Below are 12,370 nucleotides of genomic sequence, written 5' to 3' on the forward strand. Positions count from 1 at the left end.
GCATGTGGTACTAATGAAATGATACCTTTGCCCAGCCATTGTTAACCTGTTTACACATGACAAAATAATGAAGGAAAGCTAACAAAACGTTTTGCATTATGCCAACTAATTTGGCTTTTTTGCCACATAATTTCAAATGAGCTCACAATTAGTTTCTCCCCTGCTGCATAATTCCAGTGGCGTTGCAGGGCACAGACAGCCCCCCCGAACATGAGATCACCCTCACACTGTAGGGAATGCAGGCCTTGTGTTACGCTCTTGAGTCAAAGCATACATTTAATTTGTTTTTGGCTGATTAGTGGCTCTAATGAATTTTCATGAAATAATGTATGCAATCCTCATAACGATACTGTTATTGTTTTTTTGAGTACACACATACATTTCTGTTTTGATATATAATAACATGACCTGAAGCTAACAGTTAAAATTAAAATCGCTCAAAGATTTTAAAAAAACCAAAGTGAAACAATTGGATGCTCAAAAGTTCCAGAGTCGTTTATGATTAAAAAAAAAAACATGAGCGCTTTTCCCTTCCCCACGCAACATATCCCTAAATAGGCATGGGTTTTCATGAAAATTCAATAGAAAACAAGAGGGGGCATATTATCAAGCGGTAGCGATAATTATCGCTGGCCACTCTTAGCGTGAGGATTTTTATCGCCGGCTGTCGCTGGAAATTATCGCCTTGCTAGCGCTGTAGTAACAACGCATAGCGCAATGGCGATAATTATTCCAGCAATAGCGGTGTCTTCCATGGAACATCGCTGGTTTTCCAGCGATGTTCCATGAAAAACAGCGATAACCTTGATGATAGGGCCTGTGGTCTTAGCCACACAATCCACCCCCCATGTTAGGCATGCCTTAGTCAGGAATTTAACAGACGTTAAATTCCTGCGTTAAGGCATACTTAAGGTGATTTCAAATATTGCTAACCCTCGTTGATAATATCGCGAAGCTGCCTTCGCGATATTATCCCATGTTGTTTTCACAGCCACGCCTCCTTTGCATCTCATTATCGAGGCGAGGCGAGGCGTGTGGAAAATGGGCGCTAAGTCAAGGAATCACGCTCTAGTGTGTCCTTGATGATAATGCGATAAAAGTATCGCCGCTTTTCGTCCGAAAACGGAAGCTAAAGCAGCGATAATTTTCTCGCGTCCCCTTGATAATATGCCCCGAGATGTTTTGTTTACCATGATCTTTATATTGCACCACAGGCAACATAATCATCTTGAAAAAAGATATGTGTGCCTCAACTCCTGTATCAAACGCAAACAGGTTAATTTCAGTTTGTTGAGTTATATTATCATATTTTCAGGCAACAATTTCAACCGGTCGTGTGCTCTCTCCCCAAACATAGTGAAGCAACGCCAGAATGACTCTTTAATCACTTCTATCTTCACACACATGGAGCTGGCTTTGTCAGAAAATGTATTCATCTTTTTGCTCCTCCAGCTCTTGTTTTGTCGCATTAAAACATTAAAAATGATTTAAGATTAGCCCAAGGGCCACAAAGAGATGTGCATGAGACATGTCTGCAACCTACTTTTGGGTTCAAAATTTAGCACTTTGCTAGATCATAAAACTCAATTTATCTAGGTGGCCCACTGCACTTAGAAGGGTGGCATGTAATTCGATTTTCAGCAACATGTTTTTTGGCTCAAAATAACTCAGAAGCCTATATATGCCACAACAGCAGTCGTTCAGAGGCGTAATGAAACTAGAGGGGGGGGCTGCAAAGTAAATTGCCCCCCCCTCACACGCTCCAGACCCAGTTTAAAGCTCTCAGGCCAGGGATTTGCCGGTGCCAGAGGGGGCCCCCGGAGCTTGCCCTCCATGCACCGCGGGGGCTGAGGGGGCTTTTGTTACGCCACTGCAGTCATTGCTTGTTCATGAAAAACGTAAACACTTCCTCTTTTTTCCCCAGCATAGTAGTAAAATCAGTGAATCATAAACAAGGCCATGCCTTCTATTCATCTGAGTGGCATGGGAGCCATGAAATCCCCATTCAAGCAAGGAAGACCGGCTCTGCAGCCCCTTCTGGGTTGTAAAACGCAGCCATAATTAGGGGAAATGGGCCCGTCACAGTCCCAGGGCCTGGTGCCAATGCACCTGCTGCACTAACGGTAGCTACACCCTGCCCCTAATATATACATTAAGTGTAATTGGTTTACTGAAAATAATTTGTTGTCTACTACAGGAGAGCTGCCTGCTTCTGCAGAGCAGTAAGCGACTTTAAAAGTACAGTTGAAGGAAAGGCCTTTTCAGCCGAGCCATTGTTCTGCGAGTTGCCTCTCACAGCATATCAGGAGCTAAATGTGCCCAGCTGAAGTGTATCGGATAGTAACCTTTATTTTAATTACATCCCAGTTCACTGGCAACATTACTTATTAAAATTACAGGGTACATAAAATTATATTGTAAATAAATGCATCTAATATTCATGGGCTTTAAAAAAAAAAGGTTTATATTGTGGTGTAGATTTAGTAAACCACATAAAAATATATCAGTTCTCAGGAGCTAGAAAGTTTTTAATTTTTATTATAGCTGTCCTTTTGTTTTTGAAGAAGTCTGATCCCAATCTCAAATTTAAATAAAAAGAAGGCACAATGTATTTCTGACATACGTGTTTGCCAAAAGGCAAATGTGGCATTTACTAGAAATGTTTTTTTTGTTTTGTTGCAAAAGTCCAAACTGCCTACTATGGTAATGCTTTGTCAAACCATTAGCACCCATAGGTCACAGTAGTCAAGAATGTCAACTCTTTATACTCTAAAGGTTACTTCAGACGCCACCAATCATGGAGGGGATCAGATACCTAGCCAACGCACTTCAGGAATACTGCAATGAATTTTAGCCTCAAGAAAGCGATTTGCAAAACAACAAAGGGGCATATTTACGATCCCCTAGTGCCACTGGAGTGCCTCTTTTTTGACACTCCAGTGGCGCTGTGTGCTGGCCCATGTTTACATGGCCTCGCAAACTCCTCCCTGCGTGGCTTTTCATGGCCTTGTTAATACGTCTCCTTTTCACACATCACTTTGAATGAAAGGGTGAAATGAGTGTTGCTGTGGGCATTCCACCCATTGCTTTTTGCTGCATCCCCAGATTTGTATGGATGTGTAAATCTGAGGGAGCGCCAAAAACCAACACCGCTGAAAAGCAGACATTAGAGTGGCGCAATGAAAAAAATATATATTTTTTTTTTATTTATCCTCATTTTTTAGAAGGAGCAAATTGCCATTAATGATTGTTCATGTGCTGGAAGGTGTCCCTTCCTGCACATAAATAATCATCCGTGCACCGCAGGTACGCAGGCACCCTTTCTGTGTTGGCGCTAGGCAGCTTTTTTAGTTCCAGTGCACGGGAAATCACAAGGGTGTGCCATATTCTTGTAAATACGGCGCAACCCTGCTTTTTTTAAATGACGGATTGCGGTGCAGCTAAATTGCTTGCAGTGTCGCACTGCACCATTTGTTTGTAAATGTACCCCGATGTGCTGAAAAGCAGATGTCAAATATGCCTTGACAAAAACTTTGCAATCCCATCATATAAACCTTCCATTTCAAACCACTGTAGTGCAGGAAAAAAAGCCGAAAAAATCGGAACCATGTACATTCTATTTCTTTTTATTGTTCAAGGGATAAGAGTTCCTGTAATACCCGGCCTCCACTGCTTCCATTCCTCAGGAGCCTTTTATCTAGTCCTGTCTTGACAAACTTGCATTCAAAGTCCTATCAAATTAAGCATGGAGACTAGCTGGAGACTAGTCATCTGTGTGTGAGCTTTCAACTATACAATGTACCTAGTTCCCTTTCGGGGAGCACAGTTCATTGACTTATAACATAGGCAAAGTCGCAACTGTTTTTTTTTTCAAGAAAAATCTCAACAGCTAAAAATAAACTTCTGACCATTAGATCTTTTCTGTCTCAAATAATGTCTCTGATACACTACGGTCTATTCATACTTCCTTATAGTTTAAATTAATATATTCACCCATTTTTTGCGTGTCGTGACGTGGCAGAAAGGTTATTGGAATATTAACAATAAATTATAGAAACATTAAAAAATAAATAAAACATTATTAGAATACACTATGTAAATACAGAGAGACTTAGATAGAATGCAGGAAAGATATAAGTATTACTAAAACATAAAAACATTACAAAATGGCTACAATATAGATCAAATGTCTGGATGTACAAAAATTATCTGGCCTATTCATTAACTGTATCCTACACATAAAGACAAACAAGGAAACTAAATCCTATATTTCACTAACATATTACAATGCTTGCAGCGCATGTTTCTAAGAAGTCATTATTACCTGCTTTGTTACTGTGGCTATTTTTCTGAACATGCCAATTTAGGCAACACGGTTAATAGCAAAGAATTAAAAACACAGATGCACCAAGAAGTAGAATGTGGGATGCCATAAGCTTTTCTAATTAACACATTTTGCTTTCCTTTGAAAAATAGAAAACAATACATACTTCTAAGTGTTATTCGGGATTCTTTTGGAAGTGCAGAATAGATAAAACCCATCATAGTGCAAGGGCCTGCCTGTTGGACTGTGAGATTCAACATTAATCATATTAATAAAATAGTAAAATATATAATTTCACCCTTGTATTATAAAAACCTAATAGAAGAAAGAGAAAACAGGACAACAGTCCAATTACAGTCTTCTTAGCCTTTAACTTTAAAGTCATAAGGCCCGAAGGAAAATAGTTACTGTGTTAAAAAAATTAGAAAATACGCAGAACGTCTTAGATTTAGAGGAAGTAGTCTGTTAATATATGCGGTACAAAAGGGGGTGGTGATGGACGGAGCATCAGAACCAATCAGACACTCACACCCAGTCAACAGATCTGGGTTTGATCCATCACCGTTCTTTAGCTCACTCTGCCACCCCAGTTCAGACATGGCCATGTGCAAATCAGTCTGACCCTGTGCCTCATGGGAACAGTCCAGCCCGAACTTCCAAGCCATGCCATCCCTGGACCGGAAACAAGCTTCCTAGGACCGGTTTCTGGCATTTCAGCCGTATTCAGCCAGACTTGCTTCAATCCAGTGGCAAAGTGAGCAAGGGACTCACGTCTGGGCATACCCTGCCAACTTATGGCAAACAAAGCGGTACAAAAGGGGGTGGTGATGGACGGAGCATCAGAACCAATCTGTTAATATATGGCAATCAGGGGTTGTTTATAAAGGGAGAAACACACCGACCACTACCACCACAACAGTTTGATTTGCCTTTTGACATTAAGGACGGTCACGGCGCCTGTGCAAATGTGCACCGTAAGAGTTTATACCTGCTCCCACTCATGGTCTAACATACTGCAATTAGACTTCGCTCATTTACCCCTCAATTCCCGAGTGCTTAATATCAAAATGATTCCAGTATCTTGCTCAATGTTATTTTCCATCATACCCCTTCCAAGCAGACTTGGATAATCTGTGTACCCCTTCCAAGTAGACTTGGATAATCTGTGTACCCCTTCCAAGTAGACTTGGATAATCTGTGTACCCCTTCCAAGCAGACTTGGATAATCTGTGTACCCCTTCCAAGTAGACTTGGATAATCTGTGTACCCCTTCCAAGTAGACTTGGATAATCTGCTTGTAACAGCAGAGTGGAGATATTAACGTTTCAGCACATTTCCCTTTCACATGCCGTAGGTAGCAGTGCTAGTCAAATCATGCAAGCTTATACAGTTACACTACCGCTGCATTATACAGGCCCTAGCGAATCAAGGAACAGAGGGGCATATTTACAAGCCCCTATCGCTACCTCAATGTCACTTTTTCAGGCTATGGTGTAAGGGTGTCTGCTTTGGCGCTAGGCTGCTAAATTTAGCAAAAGTGCAGGGGGAAACACAGGCTGCACCATATTGTTGTAAATATGGTGCAGCCCTACGTTACAGGAATGGCGGAGTGCGGCCTTAAGCCAGCAAGGCTAACGCCCCACTCTGTCACTTTTTAGTAAATATGCCCCAGAGAGTTTACAACAATCTTGAATGCTCATGCCCAAGACAGCATTACTTGTAGTATAAATATACTCCTGCTCAATGGGTACCTGCTTAGTAAGTTCATGGTTCAGAAACCAGCGGGGGCTCTCATGGGAGAGAGCCACCTATAATTGGGCCATGGAAGGGGGAATGGGTGCAATACTTAGTCAATCTTGCTGTGTTAGACAAAAGGCAGCAGCGCTTTGCATTCTCAGACTTGGGAGGGGGGGGGTTATACTTTCTGTCTAATGAACAAATCTAATAATGCCAATTGCTGTTAACTAAAAGGTCTAACAATGTTTGAGGTAGTGTGACAGAGTGGCACAGGCTCTCTTCCCCTAATGCCACTGGTGTTCCAGAGGTGCACAAGAGGCTTTCAGCTCAAGGCATCAACACCAAGGCAGAGTGCCGCTCTTCTAAACAGGAATGTAATTCTACCGTCGCCCTTTCCACTGCTAAAAGAGCCTTTTAAAAGCATTTTTAGGTGCTACACCAACCTGGCTTGCAGAAACATGTGAGGCAAGCATTTCAATGTAGCCTTAGCTCTCTGAAAAACAGATATTCACCACTTAAATATACAGCGGCAGATTTACAAGCTCCTTGCGCCACTTTTGAGTCACTTTAAGGGGCAGATTTACAAGCCCCTTGCGCCACTTTTGAGTCACTTTAAGGGGCAGATTTACAAGCCCCTTGCGCCACTTTTGAGTCACTTTAAGGGGCAGATTTACAAGCCCCTTGCGCCACTTTTTAGTCACTTTTAAAATGGGAAAAGTGACGCAAAAGTGGCGCAAGGGGCTTGTAAATCTGCCCCAGTGTTTTAAACCCTTTGCAATTAATCACATGCTACACACAGTAAATATTTCCGGATAACAACTAATAAGCTTAGAGAATGTAAAATAAATGTGAAATATGAAGAGTAACTGCATCGCTGGCATGGTTTGCCTCAGGGGGTCCTACAGTTATTGTTGAGAACACATGATCGGTGTTTGTGCATGTAAGGTTAAAGACAAGATTAGGGCTGTTTGAAGTTATTAGATCTCGCCTGACCCAGCGCATGCTCTGGTCTGGCGAGACTTATTGAGAGGGCTCCAAAAAGTGCTCCCAGGCCAGCCTGGAGCTACAGTGCATGTGCGCGGGCGCGCGCGCCGCGCATTACTGCGATTACTTTCACTTTAGCGGCCGCACGGCCGCTATGATGTTTGATCGTGATCGTGATCACTTTTACTTTCGCGGCCGCTTTGCATAGCCAATAGGTCTCGCTTTTGGGACCTTATAAGTATTTAGTTATGCAACTTTTGCATGGCTAAACACTTATAAGGTCCCAAAGGCGAGACCCATTGGCTATGCCAATGCTTGTTTTTTAATTACTGCTGGGTCTGAGACTTGACAGGACCTCCCCTACTTATCTTAAGACAGTAGACACATCACACAACCTTCTGTTTAATGTTTAGGTGACTTCTGCTGCAAACAATATGAATACTAACATGCAGTTGTTTGACATCGATGCAATATATTACCTGCATTGCTTTACTAGTTTACTATTTTTATTATATTAACCAGCCAAATATTCCACCAATGATCCATTCACAAAAAAATGTTCTATATTCAAAATACTCAAATCACTCTAAAAAGACTTCACTGCTGAAATACTCTGATGGCCAGCCAGAGAAGGAGCCGAGAAAACAAACTTTTAAAGTAAATTAAACCAGCACAACTCTTTTGAATAAACCAGAATGGGCCGTTCGCGCCCCTGTCTGTGTACACTCTCTTACATCAATCACACAATTCTAAGTCTCTGATTCTCTAGTCTTTTTCTTGAGTTTCTCTAGAAACGTTGTTGCAGACTCCAATACCGTGAAGGTGTATCTCTTACTACAGTATGCCACCCTCAGCCACACATGTTGAGTGAGGGAGGTATGTCCATTGAGCCTGACTAATACTCTTTTTAGGGGATTAGGGACTTTCTACTCTCCATTGTAGTAGTCATGTTGTCTTGGATATGTAAGATACTGCGTTCGCCACAAACACATTGCTTTTCATTACTGCTTCACTTAGTATTACTTCTTATACGTAAGGTGACCATGGAACCCCCATCACAGTGCTTCCTGTTTCTCCTTGAGACCCTCTCAGGAAGGCTGTAAGCTCCCATTATCATGATAGAACCACCACCATCACTTGGACCGAATAATGGGTGCAAGAAAAACTCAAAGTTAGCATGTAGATAATTAATCTGTGCCTTACTGGGATCCAAAAAGTCGCTCTTTGACTCTGTCCAGTACCTCTCTCTTGGGGTTCATTTACAGCATGTTGTGAGTTAGTTATTATGTATCTGGGGGCCAGATGTACGCCCATGTCATTTTACGAGTCGCAAATTGTGCTCAAATGCAAGACGCAATTTGCAACTCGCAAAATGACGTGTACAACAGTGTCAGAGACACAGTTTGCAATTCTCAATATGGTCGCAAGTTGCATGCTTCATCAACATTTATGAGGCACGCGCTATTTGCGACCCCATTGAGAATGTCTGGCCCTCCCAGGTATGGTGGCCTGCTGGGCTCAGCAGACCTCCATGTGTGGGACTGGTTATAACTAAAGCCCATGGGGACCCCTAACCTTTTGCGAGTGCTTTACCACCCACTTGAACAGGGCGGTAAATTGCGAGTGTTTTGCGACTGCAATTGAACTCGCAAATCATTCTTACATACGGTATTGAGTCGCTATTAGGAAGGGGCGCCCTTGTAACACCTCTTCTTAATAGCGGGTCACAAATCCTATTTATCGAGTCACAAATAAATTGTGACTCGCTAAATAGGCGTTGTACATGGCCCAATAGTATTTTGCATGCGCAAACGGGTCGCAAACCCGTTTGTGCATGCCAAATAGGGTCGTATATCTGGCCCTGTAGCCTCCAAGGTGAACAAGAGGTTCATAGAAATAATATTTTACTGTGCCAACTTTCATCTTGGTGTTTTCCTGGAAGTTCTTTGAGAGTGACAATAGCACTTGCAACACCTTGGTGATTATCTGAGGATTAGCAATAAATTCGCAATGCAAGATTTTATAGACTGCAGCAGCGTCCTAGCTCCCTGAATAAAAATGTGGTCCTCTGCTGCCACTAAGAAGGGATCCCACATTGGAACGAACAGGTGCAGGATTTTAAAATACTTCAAGCAAGGGTTTGTTATTTTCATTAGTTACCTGCCTCAATTCAAGGTTACCCAGGGCAACCACGCCCCACAGGTAAGGCAAGGTCCTAGAGATATCATCTCAATGCAGAGTAATCAGCACCTCTCTGGCTACTTCCCCAGCTAAAGATCAGAGGCTCCATAGCCCACAGCAGATGTATTCTAGGCCCAATTGCCCATGACATTCTCTGTTCATTTCTGGCCTTGCCCCAAGCCACCAAAGTGGTGCCAGAGTCCAACCCAGCTTTAGAAGGCAAGAAGTCCAACTTGACACCACCAATCAAGACTCCATTGCCTAGGCTGGGGGGAGAGGGACTGCAGCCTCTAAAATAATCCCCTGGTACTCACAGTACAGCCATTGGGCCAGACATCAGCTGTAGTGCTCTCCAGGCTTCCTCTGCCTGCTCACTAAGGGGGCGAGGGTGTTTGCTCCCCAATGCAAGAGACTAGAGCTATCCAATACTCTTGTGACATTTCTGGATTTTGCAAAACCAATATTAATTATTATTACCAATTTCATAGATTTCTATTTAGCCTACAAGAGAAAATAGAACAATGAGTCTGGCTGCTAGGATTCAAACTCCTTACACTTGAATTGTCTACATGAGAGTTCAGCTAATTTGCCATTATCCCTGCGTATATCGTATTTTATCATCACAAATGATTTTTCTAAAAAGAAAGTTGCATGAAAATAAATATATAAAAATAAGTGAATTCACTTGGGGATTATTGCCACAACAGAAAAGAGATAGCCTGCCTGGGCCTTGTCAAGATGATAACATACAGGAACCGCTGTACCCAACTGACATAACAATAATAATAATAATACAAGTCTTTAAGGTTTGAAACACATGGAATCAAGTTCACAGTAAATGTGACGGACTAATATAAGAGGCTATTTTGAGCCACGCACACACCTAGTTTTAGAAACTGGCGTGCTACTACAAGTGCATTCCTTGGTACTTCCTCCAAGCTTCACTCATGCAAAATGTATAATCTATGCACTTTGAACAATATACCAATGAGAGGACTGCAGAAACATATGTTGGATAAGAGCCCACGTGTATGCTTTTTGAGGATTTACATTTCAAGAATTCTGGTCTGATTCACAAAGCATTTTCTGCTTGTAGGTGTGCCTTACTCCTTTCTTACATGTAAATTACTCAAGATTAACGCGGCCCGATTGGCTAAGTATTTGCTGGGAGCAGTTGTGTCTTACTAAAGGCGTCAGAGTGATTTACTTAAGAATTTCCAGGAGGAAGAACTGCATTTAGCGGAAAATGTTTTCTGAGTCACAAAATCTTTTTCCCATGAGCAAGCACGTCTTACTCCTTGTCATAGTTTGTGCTGAAAGGTCATAGTGTGATTATAATTTCAATAGGGGTCAAAGGTGCAGCTCTTAGGTGCAGTTGGAAATGGTGATTGTTACATTATTTAAAAGCTTGTAACATACCACAACATAACAAAACAAATGTGACACATTCAAAGGCAGGCTTTCATTGATGTGAAACAGGGAATTTTCCATGCCAAGGAGGGAATCCCTGTTTCCCTGCCCATGATCCCTTTACACAACAATAACATATGAAATCCAGCTTCAATGCTGGGCAATGAATGGTTACACTCTACATTTTTCTCTTCCTTGTGCATGGTTCTGTAGGGGCCAGGTATGATCCCTCACTCACTCTAGTCTTCCACTGTAGCCTTTTTAGTGTTCAGTAGCATACAGCAAATCTGAATTGTAAATATATGGTACCAGGAAACTGTAGGCAAATTATAATTTACCAAAAATATTGTATCCTAAATGTAAAATGTATACCAAATGGAACAACAGTTTTGTAAACAATACTCAGGACACAGTATTTATACCATATGAAATTTTTGTCACTGATATTCTGACAGTCAGGTCCTTCGTCCCATTCCTGCAGGCAGGCAACCACCACTACCTTGGCCTTAGGCCATGCACAGATGGGCATAGGTGCAGGACTTGATGTTTGGTCAGATACTGCATTAAACCCACATGGGAGGCCAAACACTGATGCACAACTGATTCAAACGTCTGCATTAATGGTTGGGTTTTGGCCAGACTCTGCATCTATTCCCAGTGGATGGCTAACCTTTGCTCTCTACCCTGATTATAGCTAGGGATGGACGATAAATTCCGGTCTGCCAGTGGAGTTGGCGAAGTTTTGGCCACTCCGTATTCCATATGTAACGCAGAGTCTACCAAATTCCGCCAACCACCTCATGGCAGAGTTTTTCCTCTGTGCAGCTCGCCAATGGTAAGTTAGCGAGCAGGAGGAAGAATTAGTATCCCCTAGCATGATTTTCGGGTGTGAGGAGTACACTTAGTGTGATATTTTCAGTGCGGGCAGTCACGGGAGGTCGTGCCCGTTCTCAGTGAGATTGCTGCCACTCAAGTAGGAAATCTTCTTTAGCGGCAGCAAAGAAGCAGCGCCCTCTGTCTCTCCTCCGTGGTGAAGTTTGTGCTGATTTTGCAGCATGGAACAAGCTCCCAGCGCTAAAAATCAGAGCGAGTAGTGTGACACGACGATTTCTGCCTTTTTGCGGAACTCCATGGAATCTCGCAAAGTTTTCATGTAACTCAGCAGAATTCCGCGAGTGAAACACCATGAGTTCCTCCTACCCCTAGTTAAAGCATTGGTCTGCTGTATCACCCCAGCAATGACCTCCTTTTTTCCTTACTCCCACAATTGTTCAGCTCCCTCCCTGAACTTCACAGAAAATTCATGAATGGATTTATCAATAATTTTACAGTCTGAAAGTTCCAAACATAATGTCCTTGACACTGTAGGTTACTAGGTGGTTCATCTCTTTGTTATTAGAATTACTTTTTGTAAAAGTAGTCTACTCTTTTGAATCTCACTCCATTGTAATTACAAATGCATCATTCTATGGTGTGATCTGATCTTCAGATAAAACCCATTAAATATGTGCAGATCAGATAAAAACAATTTAAGTACAATCATTTGACATCAATGCAGAAAAATAATTATTTCAGACCTTTCCTTTTCAAATTGACTTCGGTTTTAGAATTGTTTTGTTAAGAGAATGTACAAGAAGTAGATAGAGCTCTCAAAATAAACTGAATTTCCAACATATTTTTTCCTTTCCCCATGTTTTGTAATTGATAGGATTGACGGATGTTGAAAATTAAGCT

At 41.9% G+C, this 12,370-nt stretch overlaps 1 protein-coding gene across 9 annotated transcripts in view; it reads left to right on the plus strand.

The window, feature by feature from the left end:
- NRXN1 (neurexin 1) overlaps positions 1-12,370 on the plus strand; it is a 1,628,124-nt gene that overhangs the window by 816,099 nt on the left and 799,655 nt on the right. The gene's annotated exons all lie outside the window — the stretch shown is intronic.

Source organism: Triturus cristatus, chromosome 6, assembly GCF_964204655.1.
Source record: "Triturus cristatus chromosome 6, aTriCri1.1, whole genome shotgun sequence".
NCBI lineage: Eukaryota > Metazoa > Chordata > Amphibia > Caudata > Salamandridae > Triturus > Triturus cristatus.